Below are 15,677 nucleotides of genomic sequence, written 5' to 3'. Positions count from 1 at the left end.
TTATTCATGGCCATTTATTGATACTATACTTCCAACAGCATGCTAAAGTAATACTAAAATCTTTATTTTTAGAGAAACATTTATTTATCTCAAAGGCTTAAGGAACTATTCATTCCATTTAATACACTTTTCCAATATATTTGATGTAAGATTCTAAATATAGCAAATATAGTAGAATTTTCCCATTCTTATCCCTATTATGTTTTTATTCTTTTTTTCTAGAGGTATTTGGAGGATCATAAGACAGATATTTGAGGTTCCATGTCCCCATTAGATAACTGATTTGACAAACTCTTAACTTGTGAAGATCATTTTAAGGTTTGTATAAATTCATCCTTGGCCAATATGCTGGAGTGGACTTATTATGCATTGTAAGAATTAATTATTAAACTTTCAAGAGGTTTTCAAGCCAATTGACATCCCAGGGGTAGTCTGAAACTGGCCCCATGTAGGAGTATTTACATCATGTTAATTGTCAAATGCTACGAATCAGGACTTCTCTAACCCCATATCCAGAGCTAGTTAATAAATATTTACCAGTAAGTATAAGTACACCGTTGGTCAGAGCTATTCTTTGACTTTTTCATAATATGCCAAGGAAAATAAAGCCTACTATATAATACAACTTTGACCAAAATGCCTTCTAAAATATTTTATGTTTATTTTTTGTATTAATAATTTCAAAATTTCAAGAATTGGTACTACTAAGCTTAAAAAATATGGGCCAGTCAAATCACATTAGATTAGGCTTCTCTGTTTTGATTTTAAAGTTGGAAATGATGTCCTTCAAAGATATATATTCATTTTACTCAGACACAGTAAGTTAGTGAATTTCTCCATTCACTGTAGTCTCTTCCTGCTGTCCCACCTGTTTTGAGGAGTTAACTCTGCTGATACAGCAATTGGACATCCAAAGAACACATTATTTTATAAGTAACTATATAAATGAAATATGTATGTTTACATAGTCATTTGACATTACTCTGCTGAAGTAAGACAAAAAAGTCAGAAGGCAATGGTCAAATCAATAGAAATTAGAATAAACACCAATTAAAATGTAAAAAAACCTTAGGAGGAGACAGCTTCCCAGGCCCAACATTATTGGTTTACTGTGATGGCCAGGGAGGACTTCCAAGACAGAGGAAGGACCAGATTGAGACCTAAATCAGCACCATGCTTTACTAAATAAGACCTGAACTCTTGGCAGTTTCTAACAGGCAACCAACACATATTAAACTGTTTGTAGGGATCCCTGGGTGGCGCAGCGGTTTGGCGCCTGCCTTTGGCCCAGGGCGCGATCCTGGAGACCCGGGATCGAATCCCACGTCGGGCTCCTGGTGCATGGAGCTTGCTTCTTCCTCTGCCTCTCTCTCTATCTCTCTGGGACTATCATAAATAAAATTTAAAAAATAAAAAATAAAAAAATAAACTGTATATCAACTTATTACAGTGTTCTCCATCTAAATTGTCATAGGAAAAATAAAGTTGTTTCATTCATTTCGGCTTCAGTTTCACATCTGGGCAAAGCACACTGCTGGTAAAGACAGCTCTTATTTTCCTGGTGAAAAATGGACCCTGGGTCTCTGCACAGGAAGTATTTAGCGCCTTTGTGGCAGTGTTCAGTTTAAGCCAGACTGCAAATAAGAGAGCCATCTGTGTTTAAACATGGAAAGGGTTCACAGTAAGGGAAGAGATCTTAAACTTTTCTCTTTTCCTGGGTGTGGATCTTGCTTAGTATCCCTGAGGAAATGAGCTGTTAAGGGATGCGCTGCTCTGTGAATCACAGCTCTGAAAGGAGATACAGATGGCTGTATCTGTATACAAATATACACCAAAGTAAACCTTCCATTGTGGATAATTTAGTAGGTTGATTAGAGCACATTTCATCACTGACCAACAGAACAGAAACAACTACGAAAGCTGAAGGCTCATTCCAGAAACATCTCTGACCAAAGTTTTCTCGAGCTTTAACTTCATGGTTTTATATTTAATCATTTCAGCATTTTGCTAGTTAAACAATTCTGATATGAAATGTGAATCCCAGAAAGTGCAGTTTCATTCCACATAGCTGGAAAATTGGTAACTCATTTTTCTCTGCCACTTGTTATCGATTCGTAAAGATCATTCCAAATCCCCACTACTTATTCTGTTCATTAAATTGTCTTATTCCATGGTTTTTCCAGAAACTTTAGCCACAGTTCTAATATCTCTTTGTAAATGTTGTCTCATTTTAAATAACTGCTTTCAACAAATATTCTAAACTCACTACCAAATTTAGGGCAGCAGATTCAGACTCGAGCCCTCCAGATCACTTGTCTACAATCCATACAACACATAAGAACAAAGTCTTCCAGGGGCACCTTGGTGGCTCAATGGCTCAGGTCATGATCCAGGGTCCGGGGATTGAGTCCCACATTGGGTTCCCCATAGGGAGCCTGCTTCTCCCTCTGCCTATGTCTCTGCCTCTCTATCTCTCATGAATAAATAAATAGAATCTTAAAAAAGAAAAAGAACAAAGTCTTCTAGTTCAGGCAGGGCAAGCCCTCCAGATCGGTTACTCTTATCTCTTTTATTCACATCATCACCATTACTTATAGTTTTTCTCTAAATTTGTATTAAAGAAATCAAGTATCTTTGTAAAACTGTATAATGTAGACATTATATCAGTATTAATTTTCTTTATTAAAATCCTACTTCAGTGACTTTAACTCTGAAAAGTAAAATGACAATGTTTTTTCTTAGAACATACCAGGTATCAGAGATATTGCTGTTTCCATGCAACAGTGATATTCATGAACTTGATCAATGTGTCATCACTTAAGAATCCATAAGAATAGGATATAAGCTGGTTGGTGTGGATCTGGCTGTGTCCACTACTTTTTATTGTCTTGGAGGGCACTGGGCAAATGCTGAATTCTCTCTACAGGAGGGACAGAAATGCAAGGGTTCCCTGACCATGTCCCACTGATTCTGAATAATTTGAGGCCATGTATTATAACACTAGAACTTAAGAGTGTCAAAGTATGAGGTGGTCTAGTCCAGACTGAATCCTAATCAAGTAAATCTCTGAATGGGCCAAGCAGAACCACCCCTTTCTGTCCTTTTTCCCAGGGATGGAAGAACTGGTGGTGGTCTTGGAAAGCACTCCAGCTCCAGCTTCAGCTCTAGTTCTAGACTCTAGGTCTATCCCTCTTATCTACGGAACCATTTTTAAACTGCTAGGAAACTCTGGGTAGACCATATACCTATATGAACTGCATATTTATATAATCACTCTCTGGATGTGTTTAGATTCTTTACTATGAAAAAGGCATTGCAAATCTCACATAGGCATCTGATTCCAGGTTGGTTCCCTGTTAGATTCCAGGAGTTTTATTAAGCAAAGGAAGAAGCCCTTCACAGTTGATCTCCCTTCACATGCTGGCATATAGTTCTAGGTATTGATATATCCCCACAGACCTAAACAACAGTTAAGTCCAGCAGAACATTATATGACGCACAGTCTTTCTTCACGTTGGCAGCAATAGTTTGGATACTGAGAATACGGTTGTGGGTTTTTTCCTCCTGTTGTGTTACATATTTTATCAGTAATCTGAAAATCACTATATTAACACATTTGAACTGCTTAATCAATGCTAGTAAGTTGGCACTGTCAGCCTTTTCCCTCACTATCTATACTTAATATTTCTCTTGGGTGTGTTTTTGAATGGAACAAAGAAGGATAATTCTTCCTGTTTTTCTATTTTCCTTTTCCACCTCCCTGTCCTTTGGCTGCTATTTTACAAAACATCCTAATTTATAAAAGAATGGTCTCTTACAAGAGATGAAGTACAAGAATTTTAAACCCCTTAATTGCACTGTGTGTTTCAAATCTTAAAACTGAATTCTAATTTAGTGCCTCAACATTCTAAATCAACATTCCAGGAATTTTTTAAATCTTGCAATGATGCAAAGTATCAAGTTGAAAATCAACCACAAGAAGACATAACATTTCCACACTTTTAACTTATGGGCTAAAAATGGAAAAAGATTCACATTGCTTATATTTGCTTTTGCCTGATTAATGGCAGTTATATCAGAAGGCCTTGGCCAACACTTGGGGAAAGCAGCCAAGTACACAGAGACAAGCCAAAAGTCACTAAAGATGAGCAAGTCACAATGCACCATCTGTGGTGGCACCAGATACCTGCATAAAATAATTTCTCAAAATAAGAGAAAATTCACTTAAGAGAAATGCAGCTTGTTTTAATTAACTTTCCTCCAGTAATTGTTATCTTTTTAGGAAATACCATAAATATCCTGCTGGATATTTATGATTGTTTGGGCAGCTTTTCTCACAAGGGCCATAATTAACAGGGAGACACAGTTTTGGTTCCCTCTGTCCCACACAAAGACAACTTGGGACTCTTAAATAATGCCTTGCTTTCAAATTAATGCAAAATGTTATTACATTAACCCAGGAATCAATTAAGCTATTTTAAAGAAATAATATATTTTTTACAATAACCAGGCTTTAGTTGAATAAGCTGAGCTGAAGTGTGGCTATACCTCCAATAACACTTGGATGAATTTAACCTAAAGGAATTACAACTTAATACAAATAGATGAGGGATATCTGGGTGGCTCAGTAGTTGAGTGTCTGACTTTGGATCAGGTAATGATCCTGGGGTCCTAGGATGGAGTTCTGCATCAGGTTCCCCTTAGGGAGCCTGTTTCTCCCTCTGCCTATGTCTCTGCCTCTTTCTATTAATCTCTCATGAATAAATAGATAAAATCTTTAAAAAAAATACAGATAGATGAGATTTCATCAGAGCACATGGCAAAATATTTTTTACCACTTTTATGTAGTTTGTTTTAAAATATGTCAACTCAGTCTTTGGAATTTTAAAGACATTTTTATATCTTCTCTAATATAATCATTTATATGTGTACTAATACAACCATCACACTTCCACATACTAGACTCTTCCTAAGTTAGGGGTATGAATTAAATTATTGTGTTTAACCACATTAGTGGAGACAGCTCTACTTTCAGCACTTGAGCCAAAGGATCAGGAATGGCCACACAACAGAGGCAATGACTTCAACACCTCACTGACCTTGACTCACAAGTATCTCTGACTTTATCACCCCTCCGGTTCCATTGTCTTGTTTAGTTCCAACCTTCATTAATTCTAAAATGGTCCATGACAGTAACCTCCTCTCTAGCATCTGGGCCTCCAAACTACCCTACACTCCATAGGAATGTGGCCATTTGACACCTGTCCTAACAGAGCTTTGGAAATTGTTCAAATGTCAATAGCCCTTAAAGTTCAAACTCTAGTAAGTCAACAATTTTCTGTTAAGCAAATCAATTGATAAACCAACCTCTTCACAATTTGTCTCTAACCTATCTCTTTGGCCTTATGTCTAACTATCCATATGCGCTCCCAAATATCCTAAACTGTAGTTTTCATCACAATGGCAAATTATAGACTATATAATCAGGCTCCCTGGGTTCTAATCTCAATAGTATCACCTTCAAAATGTGTTAGCGGGAGACCAAATACTTTATTTTTTGAAATTTCAGTTTTCCCATCTGTACAATTGGGATCAAAAGGTTGTTGTTAATTAAATGACACACACTAATATTAAATAAAGAGTAGCACAGAACATGAAGACTCCTAACTCGGGGAAATGAACTAGGGGATGTGGAGGGGGAGGAGGAGGGGGGGTGGTTAGTGGGTGACGGGCACTGAGGGGGGCACTTGACGGGATGAGCACTGGGTGTTACTCTGTATGTTGGCAAATTGAATACCAATAAAAAATAAATTTATTATGAAAGAAAAGAAAAGAACAAAAAGAAAAGGAAAGAAAGAAAGAAAGAATGAAAGAAAGAAAGAAAAGAAAGAAAGAGTAGCTAGTAATAATCACAGCAAACAAACACTTAATCCATGCCTTTACCCCAAACTTTCTGGCTGATGTGTCCTCCCATCTGGCATCCTTTTCTCAATGAACTCCTATATGTCCCTCAAAGATTAGTTCAAATGGCACCTGCCTTTGAAAGCCTTCCTTTACCATTTCACTTGGGAAAAGGTAGCTTTCCCCACTGCAATACGCTTACAGCATTTTGTGAATATTGTATATTACAACCTGCATCTTCATAAATCTCTATATATGTGTTCTTCCTATAGTGTAAGATCTGCATGGAAAACAATAATATCTTGACATCCCCATACTCGGTTATGGGTACACTGTACCATCCCTCACCCAAGAAAGATATAGTAAAGTACTAATACCCAGTACCTCAAAATGTGACCTATTTGAAAACAGAGTTGTTGCAGATATCATTAGTTAAGATCATACTGGAGTAGAGTGGAGCCCTAATCCAAAACAAATGATATACTTTTAAGAAGACAGCAATGTGAAGACACAGAGTCACAAGCACCATATGAAGCCAGAGGCAGAGATTGGAGTGATATATATCTCAAGCCAAAGAGTGCTAAGAATTGCTGGCCTTCATCAGAACCTATGAAGAGGCAAAGAATTCTGCCCCAGATCCTTCAGAAGGACTGTGGCCCGACCAAAACATTGATTTCAGACTTCTAAACTACAGAATTGCGAGATAATAAATTTCCGTTGTTTTAAGCCAGCAACTTATGGTACTTCATTATAACAGCCCGAGGAAACCAATACATGTTCCCAGATTCGGGGGGAAAAACTAACATATTTGTGTTAAAGAAGCAAATGACTTTAAGAATTTTACTTAATCAATTGGGACTTACATAGAAAAATAGGAGTGTACAGAGATGGCTAGATTAGACCATCCTAAATTCTGGCTTTAAGAATCTGTAAGTACCTGATTTCCTATTTAAGTATCATATTTAACTTCCTTGCCCACCTAAAAAATTAAGGTTATTGATGCTTTTTCTTTTAAGATTTTTTTATTCATGGGATCCCCGGGTGACTCAGTGGTTGAGTATCTGCCTTTGGCCCAAGACATGATCCTGGAGACCCAGGATCGAGTCCCGCATCGGGCTCCCTGCATGGACCCTGCTTCTCCCTCTGCCTGTGTCTCTGCCTCAGAGAGACACTGAAAGAGAGAGAAAGAGGCAGAGACACAGTCAGAGGGAGAAGAAGGCTCCATTCAGGGAGCCCGATGCGGGACTCAATCCTGGGTCTCCAGGATCTTGCCCTGGGCCAAAGGCAGGTGCCAAATCACTGATCCACCTAGGCATATCAAGATTGATACTTAAGACTTAGAAAATGTTGACATATTCCTCCTTGCCCTGTACCTACACTGACTGCTTATAAAATGAAACCTAGTCTTATTCATCAGAGCAATGACATAAAAGTTTTTCAACAGGTGATTCATAAAAAATGGCATACTTATTCATCTTTATATGGTATCTATAGTCCAAGGAGATTGTGTCTGAGACTCCAGAAAGTTTTTTCCAAAGCATTTTTATTAACAACATGTTTGCTCTCAGGGACCTATTAATTTATTATAATGTAGTTATACTGATAGGCATCTTACCTAAAAACATTCATTTACATGGAAATAACAGTGTAAAGACAGATAAAAGTAGTCTTATATTTAGGCCAGAATCAAGGTCTATCTACTCTTTACGTTAGTAATTGCAGCTAAGAAGGAAGGAAAAAATATAGAATTTGGAAGGAGAAATGTAATTTCAGTCACTGTGGTTAGAAGGGACATTTATTGTATGATTGAAATAAGTCAATAGGAGAATGACAAACATTAAATGGTCTCATTCATTTGGGGAATATAAAAAATAGTGAAAGGGAATAAAGGGGAAAGGAGAAAAAATGAGTGGGAAACATCAGAAAGGGAGACAGAACATGAGAGACTCCTAACTCTGGGAACAAACTGGGCGGGGGGTGGAAGGTGAGGTGGGCGGGGGGGGGGTGACTCGGTGATAGGCACTGAGGGGGGGCACTTGATGGGATGAGCACTGGGTTTATTCTATATGTTTGCAAATTGAACACCAATAAAAAATAAATTTATATTAAAAAATCCAAAGTACACAAGGAAGGCAAAATGCCATACTTATTTGGTGCCTAAAATAACATGTTATTATAAAGTAAAGCAATTTCATTTTTGGAGCATGGAAAATCCCAAAACTATGAAAAATGTGCTTTCTGAGATCTCTAAGAGCCTTAACTTCAAAAACATGCAGTGAAGGTACTAAATAAATCTTTCAAGAAAAAGAATGCTCTGGCATGAGTCAAACATCCAGTTTCTGACACCTACATTCAATGTTGCCTCTAAAGAGATGTCTTGTCTTTCACTGCTCAGGTCCTTGAGAACCAGGCCTCACAATGAAGGAAGTCAGTATAGTCACAGTCTGGTTCTCCAGCTTCTGGAACTCCCAAGAATGCACAGATTTGATCCAGTCATCTATAATCCAACAGTCATTCAATAATCATGAGTTATGCCTTACCCTAGGCTCACCACTGATTTGCTGTTGGCAGCTTTGATTAATTTTTTTTTTTCTGAAGCTCAGTATTCTCATCTGTAAGCAAGGATAATGATGGTATCTGCTTCCTAGGATTTGTTGTGGTAATTAAATAAGAGATGGCTCATAGGACTTCACATAGAGCCTGGCATATGATAATTACCCAATACAAGTTAACTGCTGTCTTTATCATCATTACTGGAATATGTTATAAAACTAGTAAGCAAGTTGAGGGTAGGACTGTGCCTATTACTTAATGGACACCCACACTGAACAGCTGAGACCAGTGAATGCTAAAGTAAATCTTCGTGCCAATTCCAGCCCAAAGCCTACTTCTGTAAATGTTTATTGGAACACAGCCACTCCTGATCTTTTATATGTTGTCTATGTCTACGTTACCCAGCAGATGTACATAGTTGTAACAAAAGGACTGAATAGGCTGCAGACTGTGAACCATTTATTACTTGGCTCTTTAAACAATAAGTGTGTTAATCCTGCACTAGAGCATCGCCACTTACTATGTGGTCCTCAGCTCATTAGAAATACAGACACTGGGATCCCTGGGTGGCTCAGTGGTTTAGCACCTGCCTTCCGCCTAGAGCGTGATCCTGGAGGCCGGGGATCAATTCCTGCATCAGGCTCCCTGCATGGAGCCTGCTTCTCCCGCTGCCTGTGTCTCTGCCTCTCTCTGTGTGTCTCTCATGTAGAAATAAACAAAATCTTTAAAAAAAAGAAATACAGACACGTAGGCTCCCTTGAACTACTGAATCAGAAACTATATATTTTCACAAAATCTTCAAATGATTTACAAACATTAAGGGTTGAGAAACAGTGGTCTAGGTCAGAGGTTAACAAAATTTCTGTAAAGGGATAGAGAGTAAATATTTAAGCCTTTGTTGCAGGACTATAATATCTGTTCAAATCTGCCTTCCTATCTCAAAAGCAGCCAGAAAAAAATATGTAAATAAATGGGCACGGTTCCATGCCAATAAAACCAAGTATGGAACCTGAAGTTTCAATTTTATACAATTTTCATGTATCACAAAATATTCTTTTAATTTTTTTCAACCATTTAAAAATGTTGAAACCTTCCCTTAGCTTGTGTACCATACAAAAACAGGCAGCAGGGCAGCCTGGATGGCTCAGCGGTTTAGTGCCACCTTCAGCCCGGGGCATGGTCCTGGAGACCCGGGATCGAGTCCCACATCAGGCTCCCTGCATGGGGCCTGCTTCTCTCTCTGCCTGTGTCTCTGCCTCTCTATGTGTCTCAAGAATAAATAAATAAATAAATAAATAAATAAATAAATAAATAAATAAATAAATAAATAAATAAAATCATTAAAAAAAAAACAAACCAGGCAGCAGGTAGGATCTGGCCTGTAGATCAGAGTCAGTAGTCTTAATCTAGGCTAATGCCACATCACTGTTTAGCCAGCAGGTTACCCCTCCTCCCATACTCTCCCCAGGACTCTAAAAACCTATGTGTATTTTCTGGCACATGTGACTTTAGAGAAGTTATCTTCTACTCATCTAACTTATCCTAAAAAATATTTCTGTTCCTCCTTTATGACTTCTAACTTGTAATATAAAGTTCCTATCAAATGATGTGATGGTGTAACTGTTTCCTTTTCTTTGGCAGATTAAATAGAACATACCAGAGAGGCTGAACTAGGAAGCTATAGGTGAATAGACAGACAGGTGGACAGATAAGATACCTGCCTCCAAAGGAATAGGAACCTGATCACAATGAAAAACTCTTTGTCTCTAAATTCAAACCAAGTATGCTGAGCATTTCTAAATATATACTCAGGATTTGTGTCTATTTGATCCACAATATCCTTCTCCTTGACTCTTCAAGTAGTCTGAAGCTCTTGGAAAGTAACATAGGAAGTCTGCACATCTTGCCCTTGCCCTTCCCCTTCCAGAGGCTAGTAGATCACAAGCAACTGAGAAGGAACTGCCAGAGAGGGTTCTCCATCCAGAAAAAAAAGAGCTTTGCCCCACTCTCAGGGCTCTGGGACACATTGGTGGGAGATGGCTAGAGGAGGGGATCCCTACCTGCCTTTTACTTAAGCCAGTATTCTTTGTTCCTGCTTATACTGAGATCATAAATCAGTTTCAGAAGAGAAGCTTAGTTCATAGAAACCTTTAATTTATGTTCAAAGTTTATTGAAGCTAAGCTCAATAAATGGTAGATAAGAGGACTTTGTTGAGTAAACACAACATTCATAATTTAGGTTTAGCAATTTAAGAAACATGAAAGTACTCAAGATTCATCAGAAGCACAAACTATATGAACTATCTGCACAATCTTAGAAGAAAGATTTACATATACCTATAGACTTATGATATATATATATATAACATTTTAATCTAAATGAATGTGTTAGAATACATTCTGACCCCTGGTCTCGGCTACCATCACATCTTTTTTGTCGTTTAACCTTACTCTGTTTTATCTTTCTACCATCATCCAATTTTCCCTCTCCTTTCAAGGATAATTTATTCTGCGAAACAGGCTGAGATAAAAACCTTTCTACATAGCCTGATAAATCTTATAATTATAAATTATTCAATAATGAAATGGTTCCCATAGTGTACTAATGAGGAAGATTTCAGCTACAAGAAACAGAAAATCCTGGCCTCACTAGCTGACGTCTTAAGAAATTGATCATTTCATAAGAGAAATTCTGCAGTTAGGCAGCTACACGGTTGCTTAATTAAGTGCCTCGACAACATCATCAAGGATCTTTCCATTTTTCAACATTGCATTATTCAGGATATAGGCTTATCCTTATGTTAACTACCTTACACCATATGTGACAAAATGATATCCAGTAAAAAATGCTGTGTTTTTGTGTCTCTTTAATTATGACAAAGTTTTTCCCTGAGCTCCCACAATATTCCACTTCATAGCTCATTGACCAGAAATGCATCATACCTGTTTCTAAAATATGAGCAGCCAAGAAGAATGAGATTACCATAATTGTGCTGAATGGGGAAAATATGCAGCCAAGAATATTTTATCTGGCAAGCCTGTCATTCAGAATAGGAAGAGAGATAAAGAGTGTCCCACACAAACAAAAACTAAAGGAGTTCATAGACCACTAAGCCAGCCCTGCAAGAAATATTAAGAGGAACTGAGTGGGAGAAAAAAGATCAAAAGCAACAAAGACGGGCAGCCCCGGTGGCCCAGTGGTTTAGCACTGCTTGCAGCCCAAGGTGTGATCCTGGAGATCCAGGATCAAGTCCCATGTCAGGCTCCCTGCATGGAGTCTGCTTCTCCCTCTGCCTGTGTCTCTGCCTCTCTGCCTGCCTTCTCTCTCTCTCTCTCTCTCTCTCTGAATTAATAAATAAAAAATCTTTTCTAAAAAAAGCAACAAAGACTAGAAAGGAACATCACCAGAAACACCAAGTTTATAGGTAACACAGTGCCATGAAATTCATATCTTTCAATAAGCAATCTGAATGTATATGAACTAAATTTCCAATCAAAATACATTGGGTATCAGAATAGATTTTTTTAAAAAGGCACATCTATATGCTACCTACAAGAGACTCATTTTAGACCTAAAGACACCCCCATATTGAAACTAAGGAGATGGAGCACCACTTATCATGCTAATGGATGGCAAAACAAAGCCAGGGTTGCCAAACTTATATTAAACTAGATTTTAAAACAAAGACAGTAAGAAGTGTTTGAATGATACACTCGACCAGATGGCCTTAACAGGTATATTCAGGACATTTCATCCCAAAGTAGAATATGCATTCTTTTATATACAATGGAGTATTACTCAGAATGAAATCTTGCCATTTGCAACAATGTGGATGGAGCTAGAGCACATTACACTAAGTGAAATAAGTCAGTAAGAAAAAGACAAATACTATATGATTTCACATTCATATGTGGAATTTAAGAAACAAAACAGATGAACATATGGGAAAAGGGGGAAAAAAGAGAGAAGGAAAAAACCATAAGAGACTTAAGGACAGAGAACAAACTGAGGGCTGCTGGAGGGAGATGAGCAGGGATGGGCTAGATGGGTGGTGAGGACACTTGTCAGGATGAGCACTGGGTGTTGTATGTAAGTGATGAATTACTGAATTCTACTCCTGAAACCAATATTGCAAATCTATGTTAAGTAGAACTTAAATACAATTTAAAAAAAAATTACCGTAATTGGATTAGGAAAGCATATGGTCATGTGAAAGATTATATTACCTGAATGAAAATCAGCATTAGAAAGAAGTGGGGAGGGATGCAGGAGCTATTACTCAGTAGTCACACAATACTCAATACTACAATCAATAAGAGGTATCCTGTTCATCAGCCTTTGAAGGTAGCCAATTAATTTGCAGGAAATAGTAACTGGGAGATTCTGTGACTACACAATTTTATATTACTGGAGTAATAAAGATCTGAAGCAGCCTCAATGTAATTACAGAATAAAGGCACATACCACAATCTGAGAATAGTTCTAGAATTTGGCAAAACCTGGTCCTAACACCTTTCAGTAAACCAATGTTCATCAAGGACTCAAGCAGTTGGGATTTATAACTGCCACTCAGGCCCCAGCCAACTTTCCCCAGGATGTGATCAGTTCCAATTAATATAATACACTTTAATTTGTGTATCATTCTGTATTCAAGTATGACAAGTACCTTAAGCAAAGAAAAAAAGCAAAGTTGAATTTAAAAAAATTAAAACATTCTAATGTGACCCAGAAGCTATCAATTTGTGAATGCTGCCGGGGCGGGGGGTCTTCTCTTACAGCCTCATTTAAGGGGGCTGCAAGTGGACAGAAACAAGGCTTGGTCATTCATAGCCGATAGATGATAGAAAACTGAAATGGAAAGAGAAGTCTGTGCATTCTGGTCCTTCTGTCCCTCCCTGTTCACCCACAGTGTCCACCTAGCAGCACAAGTACAGAAACTTGGTTTCTGTAAGCCAAGAGGAAGAGAACACTGTTTCTGAGACCCAGTTGATGGAGGAGGGGCCATGGCACACAATTCCTATTTACTTTTTCAACTATTTCTTCAAACTAAGAAAAAAACCCTATTCTAAATCTAACCTATTCTAAAATTATCTTAAATTTTCCAAAAACGAGATAGAAAGCATCTCAAATTCCCCTTCATAATTTGAAAGCACAAGTTAGAAATTGAGCACCAATAAAAAATAAATTTATTATAAAAAAAAGAAAAGAAACTGATGTCTGTTAATATATATCAGTACCTCATGTGTTTCAGACACAGCTATCTTACCTTCCTGTTATGTTTTGCTCTTTATTATACGAATGTACTAATGTAGCCAAGTAATTTAGGATGGGATCAACTCTAGTGGACTTCACAAGCCGGTTTAGTTTAGTTGGACAGCTATTCTTTTAAGTGTGTTGTTGCTAAAAATGTGACAGAGCTACTCTTTCTTCCATGAGTGTTCTGAAGACGTATTTAAACATTTCAACCTGTAAGAATCTGCTTAATCCCTCTGCAGAATATTAAAGGGAAAAGAAGTTACTCTTTGACCAGGAAAGTTTAAGGCATTTAAATATGATCAGATATCCAGAAATAAAATAGTACATTCCATGAAGAAACTAGGAAATCACAACACAGATACATTCATTGTACATGAAAAACTCAGAAACTTAGTATAAAAGCAAAGAAAATATTAAGTGATATTATTAAAGTAAGCTAACTAGAATAAGAAAATAACACCAAAACCACATTAATTCTATTGGTTTTTCTTGCACAGAACAGAGGGAAAATGATAAAAAATTGGACATATTAAATTTCTCCATTCTTTCCACTTAAGGGTAAAGTCTAGATCGAAAATGTTCTAAGAATTTCCTTTTATTTTATTATTATTATTATTTTAATATTACTTATTATTATTTATATGGAGCCCAATGCAGAACCTGAACTCATGATTTGAGCTGATACCAAGAGTCAGACACTTGATCAACTGAGCCACGCAGGTGCTTCGAGAATGTTTTGAGAATTTAATGGATAATTATTTCCCTTAAATCCAAATTTTTCCTTAATAGATTTTTAAAGAACCATATGCTCCTCAATAGTACTTAGTTTTGGCTTATGAATAAGATGAAAAACGTTTGAGGGATAATGGCTTTTATGTATGGACCTGGGTGTGCATATGCACACACACACACACACACACACGCATGTGTGTGTGTATTTCCATCAACTGTTTATAATGGAAGTGTATCCAGAATAAGGATAAAACTACTGATTGGATTCTTAAACAATATAACTACTGCCTCAGAGTCTTAGAAAAACACTAGCTCAGAAGCTGCCAGGACTCTAAGAAATCAACCAGGATATGTACAAGCAAACTGCAGAACATTTATTAAAAGTCCACTACCTAATCTAAGGTGATTTGAGTACATCTATAGGTGTTTATGAGATTTTATCACATATCACTATGGTTCATAAAGCATTATTTATACAAACAATAACCATAGAAGTCCAACTCTCTAAACTTTCAAGATACCACTCGGTAAAGCAATCAATTACTTTGATTTAGTACACTGCTCTGGATTTTTCCTGGATGGCAAAGCCTAGATATTGGGAAAGACGCTAAAGACACGGCCAAGCTTCAGACCTTATCCTTTCTCCCTAAAAGACATTTATTTTTTTTTAAATTTTTATTTATTTTTGATAGTCACAGAGAGAGAGAGAGGCAGAGACACAGGCAGAGGGAGAAGCAGGCTCCATGCACCGGGAGCCCGACGTGGGACCCGATCCCGGGTCTCCAGGATCGCGCCCTGGGCCAAAGGCAGGCGCCAAACCGCTGCGCCACCCAGGGATCCCCCTAAAAGACATTTAAATAGTACCTACCGGTTGCAGACAGATATCATGTTGGTTTATGTAGATTTTCATCTATATCAAGTGTTAGTACCTTGGAGTACAAAGGATCCTTTTGGTCTTCCTAAAAACAAGGGAAAAATTGAGCAAAGGCATTCCTCATATGTGTGCTTTACTCAGTTACTTTTGCCACTTTGGCTTTGGACTTTTTGGAGTGGAAGGTGAAATCTAGATGAAAATCAGACCCTTATCGTACCCTGTTAACTCTTAACTCCTTTTCTTTTAATTCCAGTACAATACCAACTTTATTTCTTAAAGGCCCTTCCAGTTCTGTGTAATCCATAATCCCATGAAGACTTCCACAGACCCTGACCACAGCAAATTCAAATTATTTGATAA

At 37.5% G+C, this 15,677-nt stretch overlaps 1 long non-coding RNA gene across 1 annotated transcript in view; it reads right to left on the bottom strand.

The window, feature by feature from the left end:
- LOC140596552 (uncharacterized) overlaps nucleotides 1-15,398 on the bottom strand; it is a 69,843-nt gene extending 54,445 nt beyond the window's left edge. Inside the window, exon 1 of the long non-coding RNA XR_011998485.1 lies at nucleotides 15,312-15,398. This is a non-coding gene — a long non-coding RNA (uncharacterized lncRNA). The remainder of the gene's footprint in view (nucleotides 1-15,311) is intronic.
- Between the last annotated feature and the right edge of the window lie 279 nt (nucleotides 15,399-15,677).

This window comes from Vulpes vulpes, unplaced genomic scaffold (assembly GCF_048418805.1).
Source record: "Vulpes vulpes isolate BD-2025 unplaced genomic scaffold, VulVul3 Bu000000624, whole genome shotgun sequence".
Lineage (NCBI taxonomy): Eukaryota > Metazoa > Chordata > Mammalia > Carnivora > Canidae > Vulpes > Vulpes vulpes.
Note: the sequence above shows the minus strand (reverse complement) of the source record. Positions and strands in the feature narration are given on the sequence as shown.